General features: G+C 48.0%; 1 protein-coding gene across 1 annotated transcript in view; it reads right to left on the bottom strand.

The window, feature by feature from the left end:
* Positions 1–5,713, bottom strand: part of LOC117430513 (5-hydroxytryptamine receptor 2A-like) — a 185,038-nt gene extending 179,325 nt beyond the window's left edge. The window contains exon 1 of the mRNA XM_034050592.3: positions 5,505–5,713. The gene's annotated coding sequence lies outside the window, so the exon portion shown is untranslated. The remainder of the gene's footprint in view (positions 1–5,504) is intronic.
* Between the last annotated feature and the right edge of the window lie 287 nt (positions 5,714–6,000).

Consider the following 6,000-nt stretch of genomic DNA (forward strand, 5'->3'; position numbering starts at 1 on the left):
TGGTCTGACGCCACCCACTCTGGCCGTCTTTGTGACACGTGGTGTCATCGTGGGATAGCCGCGCCTCCAAGCGTCAGACCAGGAGGGGTCTGGATTTAAAAAAAAAAAGGATTACAAATATTGTTTTGGGGAAAAAAAAAAAAAGAAAGGCAATGGCAGAAGACGCCATCAAACTGCGGGGCTGGTTCCTGGAGAATGCTGGGCTGGAGGCCCAGTCTCTGCCCATAGTCGTCCGGGCCCTGTGGATGATGGACAGTGAGAGATGGGAGGCCTATCAGCAGGAACACACCCCAAACACCTTGGAGGAAGGTGTGGAGTTTGTCCTCAGCTACCTGGAGGCAACCATAAACGGAACAGCAGCCCAGGTAGCAGGACCACCAGCAGAGGAGTACCTGCTGTCCCCATCTCCACCAGCAGAGGGTGAGTACCTGCTGTCCCCATCTCCACCAGCAGAGGGTGAATGCCTGCTGGTTTTGCCTTCACAGCCCAAGCGGGAGGCAGAGACGGATAAAGAGGTGAAGGACAGGGAGGAGGAGTGCCGCCTAAGGGCCAGGCATCCACGGCGATGTAACAAGCCATCGCCGGGGTGCCTCCTCTGCGACCAGGATCACCTGTTCGCCCACTGTCCCTTCCGCAGTTATGGGGAGGAGCCTGAGCGTCCACAGCCCAAGCGGGAGGAGCCTGAGTGTCCACAGCCCAAGCGGGAGGGGCCTGAGCGTCCACAGCCCAAGCGGGAGGAGCCTGAGCGTCCACAGCCCAAGCGGGAGGAGCCTGAGCATCCACAGCCCAAGCGGGAGGAGCCTGAGCGTCCACAGCCCAAGCGGGAGGAGCCTGAGCGTCCACAGCCCAAGCGGGAGGAGCCTGAGCGTCCACAGCCCAAGCGGGAGGAGCCTGAGCGTCCACAGCCCAAGCGGGAGGAGCCTGAGCGTCCACAGCCCAAATGGGAGGAGCCTGAACGTCCTACGCCTGAGTGGAAGGAGCCCGAACATCCTACGCCTGAGTGGGAGGAGCCCGAACATCCTACGCCTGAGTGGGAGGAGCCCGAACGTCCTACGCCTGAGTGGGAGGAGCCCGAACGTCCTACGCCTGAGTGGGAGGAGCCCGAACGTCCTACGCCTGAGTGGGGGGAGGCCGAATGTCCACAGCCCAAGAGGGGTGAGTCGGTGCGTCCACAGCCCAAAAGGGAGGAGTCGGTGCGTCCACAGCCCAAAAGGGAGGAGTCGGTGCGTCCACAGCCCAAAAGGGAGGAGTCGGTGCGTCCACAGCCCAAAGGGAGGCAAGTCGGGGCTTCCACAGCCCTGGGACCCAAGCCACCAGCAGAGGGAAAATGCCTGCTGGTTCAGCCCCAAGAGCCGGAAGGGGAGGGGTTACAGGCTCAACCCCCTGAAAATTTTTGGGGGGGAGAAGGGCAGGATGCTGGTGTCCCCCAGCAGCCTCTAGCTATGCTGCTGAAGGCAGCACGGCGCGCACATGCCCAGCCGCCACAACAGAGGGAGCCAGCACCGCCACAGCCTCCCTTTGAGTGGCCAGCATCAGCCCCATCGCCTCTACCTCCGCCACCTCCACCAGCAGAGGGTGAATACCTGCTGGTTCCACCTCCACCGCAGTGGGAGGACTGCTTGCCCCTCCCACCTCCACCAGCAGAGGGTGAATACCTGCTGGTTCCACCACTGCCAGGAGCAGAGGAGCTGGAGCTGCCTCTGCCTCCACCACCGCCAGGAGCAGAGGAGCTGGAGCTGCCTCTGCCTCCACCACCGCCAGGAGCAGAGGAGCTGGAGCTGCCTCTGCCTCCACCACCGCCAGGAGCTGGAGCTGCCTCTGCCTCCGCCACCGCCCGGAGCAGAGGAGCTGGAGCTGCCTCTGCCTCCGCCACCGCCCGGAGCAGAGGAGCAGGAGCTGCCTCTGCTGCCCGTACCTCCGCAGGGAGTACGGTGGCCGGAGCCCCAGAAAGGGGAGCTGCCGGCCACGAAGAAGGGGGAGGAGGTCTGGAGACCACTTTCCCCAGCAGCAGTTTCGCTGCAGGAGTTCTTGTGGCCGGAGCCCCACAGGAGGGAGCTGCCGGCTACGAAGAAGGGGGAGGTCGGGGGACCACCTGCCCCTGCAGCTTTTTCGCTGCAGGACGGGACCAGCATGCTGTCAGCCGTGCCACTACCGGCAGGGGAGCTGACAGCATTGCCAGCCATGGGCCTACTGAAGCCTCCCTTCCCAGCCCGAGACTTTGTCCTGGACTGCTGGATTTTTAAGGGGGCAGGTGGCCGTTGAGGCCATGTGTGCTGCGCACAAGGGGGGGTATATGTGGCAAAGTGCCCCGCCCCTGTGTGCATTTGTGTATTCTATGTTGTATGTATGCGTGCGTATGTTAATGTTGGTGTATAGATTGGTACACGGGATATAAACAGGTCTGTGTTTCACGTGTGTTTAAATTGTATATTTGTATTTAGGCACGGGATTGCACATCACGCACGTGCATTTAAAATATAATATGCGAGCACGGGGTTGCACAGAATGAATTCACGTGCTGGGATTCAAGTGAATAATTAATTAGTAATTGAATCCCAGCACAAACAGTATAAATAGATGCACGTTTAGTCACTCGTGGTTGGGTGTTCGGAAGAGAACGGGTGAGAGAGAGAGGAGAGTTAAAGCAGTAAAAACGTGAAATATAAGTGTTTGTTCTCACCGTGTTTGTTTGTCTCCGTGCACCGTTTGTTTAGTGTTAGTCCGTTTTGTCTGTCTCTTTATTTTGGCGCAAGTGCCGTGTCCTGTTTTGTGTACCGTTTAAAACCTTTTATTTGTTAATAAACGCTGAGTGCAGCCATTGCACTCAGCTCATCACAACCACTGTATGTGTGTGTATTCCTTTCTGGTCTGACGCCACCCACTCTGGCCGTCTTTGTGACAGGGTCAGTGTAGGGGACTCTGGTACTGACAAAATCTAAATGCATTTAGTTAACATCCAAGTAATGCCCCATGCAGCAAATATAAAAGGAGATTATATGGACAACCACTGCATTATTAAACACGTTTTTACAGCCACTAGATTTTCTATTCAGCAACAACCACTTCAGCTCTACAGAATTTCTAAAAAAAACTAAAGCACATACTGAACCCCGTTCATAATGAACTTGGCATTTGCATATTTAGTTTTAGCTGTTTAAATCACAACGAGGAAGGCATCAGATCTGACAGACATCAATACTGGCTTGTAAGTAGATTCCTGGTTTTTAGATGCTTCTGTGTCATGAGGAACACTGGGCCATTCAGGAGATTTCAACCCCTTAACTTCTCTGAAGGACTTAGACATGAACCACTGAGGAATGGTCATACCTGGTATACCTCTCAAACCATTACATAGTAAATGAGCAAAACAAAATCTACAAATGTCACCAACTTCATCATCAGGTAGCTCCCATAAAACACAGTGAGGCAGCCAGGGACCTGACGTTCTCAGTTTATCCCTGAACAAGTATTTGACAGGATGCAGCAGCAAGGTGCGCTTCCCAACACTGAGAGGCTGCTGCAAATGTGCCAATGACAGGATGCTGAGCCAGCTGAGATGGCGAGACATCTGTCCACTTGAGAAAAAGTCAGTAATCACTAAATACTGCAGACCCAAAACCCAAATGAAAGATGAAGACATGGACGTCTATAGATCCAAATGCTTTCCTTTAACTCTGTGTTATTCCTGCTCCTCCAGGGGGTTTTATTAAGGTGTGTGAAGATGTAGGGTTGTGCATTTTAGGATGAGGGTATTAAGATCCAGTTCCATTGAATACAGTTTCATAAATTAGCATTTCAGAAATCCGGGCAATGTAATTTCAGAGAAGAGGAAAATCATCATATACCAGAGAGCCTGCCCCTCATCAGCTGAGGCCAGTGATGAGGGAACTTCACTGTTCATGTCAAGGACTACAACCTTTACAAAATTAGCTTGCCCACATGCTGGCTGTTTTTCTATATGTCTTTTGTGGACACTGTACTCTACAAAAATAAAATGTCAGGTAAGTCACAAAGAACAATTAGGTGCCAGGTTTTCTTTTCTGTTCTTTACATGGAAAGGATATTCATGAAATGCTTTAGTAACATCCCTAAATTGAGTTTAACATGTACAAATTACAACACAGCAAACATTACAATTTTTACATTATAATAACATACAAACTGACAACAAGATCAATACAAAAAATCATAAAACCTATTGCCGACTCTCATAAGCTGTGCAAACCCGATTTGATACAGAAGTATGCCTGTGCTTGTGAAATAAAGATTGTTAAAATTCAGAGTGACTAAAACATATAGAAAACATACCTTATCTGACTGTAAGAAACCACAAAAAGACTACTGCCAGTAGATTAACATCTGGACTGACTAAAGAGAAATAGTTGTTGGCCTTAAGTTTATATAAAGGGAATTCAAATTAAAAATGTGCTTTGTGCAGTTACTGGAAGCAGTGCAATCAGCTGCCTTTGTGCCATTAAAAATCCTACTGTTAGTAACATCTGCCTTAAAATATAGGGCATATCAGTACAGTCTAGATTCCAGGAGCACGTCACGTTTATATTGACGTTTCTAGCAGGTGCATACGGAAGCGTCCTAGTTTAATATATATATATATATATATATATATATATATATATATATATATATATATATATATATATATATATCCTACGTATGACTTTCTATCTCCTAGGTAGCACTTTCTATCTCCTAAGTAGGACTTTCTAACTCGTAAGCAGGATGATTTTTTTTTTTAAGTCTTAGGTAGGAGATACTTTCCCTTTAAACTCGTACAGATGTGCCTTCAGACAGATGAACGGGCTTGTAATTCCAGACTACTCAGTATTTTCTACCATTAGCAGCATTCTTAACTTTCAAGTCATGTACCCATTGCGTCATGGTGAAATACATTACCGACTCCAGACAGTTAATCACAACATTGACAGAAAACATGTAGCATTGCTTTTATTTTAATGAACTGTGATTCTGTTAATGTCCCAATTTAAACAACATCACAGTTAGTTTTAACTAAAGTGGACACCTGAGCTAAAAGTAATATGATAAAATATAACCAAGTTCTTTGTATAGTCAAAAAATTGCTCCAAAGACCTATTAGAACATCTTTCAATACTACATCATTTCATTCAACAGAACACTGCAGCTCGCAGAAGAACAAGAGCCAGAGGTAGAATTATAAAGTAGAAGTATGACTAAAATAAACGTACTTTACAAAATAGCTTTCTTTTAACAAATAGGTAGATTCTCAACAAAACGCATTGTCAACAGCAACAATAACAACAACAACAACAACAACAACAACAACAACAACAACAACAACAATAATAATAATAATAATAATAATAATAATAATAATAATCATCATCATCGCACAAGACCCAAAACACACATGCCTGTGTTATATTGCACATCTATAATTCCTACCTGTACATAAACAGTATCCGAATCAAAGATTATAATCCAAGAGTTATTGCAGTACCACATACCTGTTCGGGAAGGTGCTTTTTAAATTCACGGGTCCTTGTCCTGCAATACTTCTCCTCAGTGTAATAATTGCTGGTATGGGGATCCTCCCGCTGTCCGTTCCCGTACTTTTTCTTTCGTACACTGAAGCAGACTGTGTCACTGACACGCACTAAGAGAAGGCGCTGCTTCCTTGAGCAGGAGCTATTCGCGCGCAGTGAACCGCGGTGTGACTGCGAGCATCTTCACAAGAAGGATGACAGTCACGGGACTGGGGGTAAAGATGCACCAGAGCCCTGCTCCGGGAAACAGGAGGGGCTTCAAATACCACAACACCGCGCCCTATATAGACAGTATGGTATAGACCCGACCAATCAAGACCTCATCTCTTTAGACATGCTGGCGAAGTTACATATTTGTTTATTGTTTTCATTATAATTTGGCTGCAGTACTGTACTTGTCACCTCACATGTCTTCTGAAGAAAAATAAAATATAATTGTGAAATATTACAAGAGCTA

Source organism: Acipenser ruthenus, chromosome 26 (genome assembly GCF_902713425.1).
Source record: "Acipenser ruthenus chromosome 26, fAciRut3.2 maternal haplotype, whole genome shotgun sequence".
Taxonomy (NCBI): domain Eukaryota; kingdom Metazoa; phylum Chordata; class Actinopteri; order Acipenseriformes; family Acipenseridae; genus Acipenser; species Acipenser ruthenus.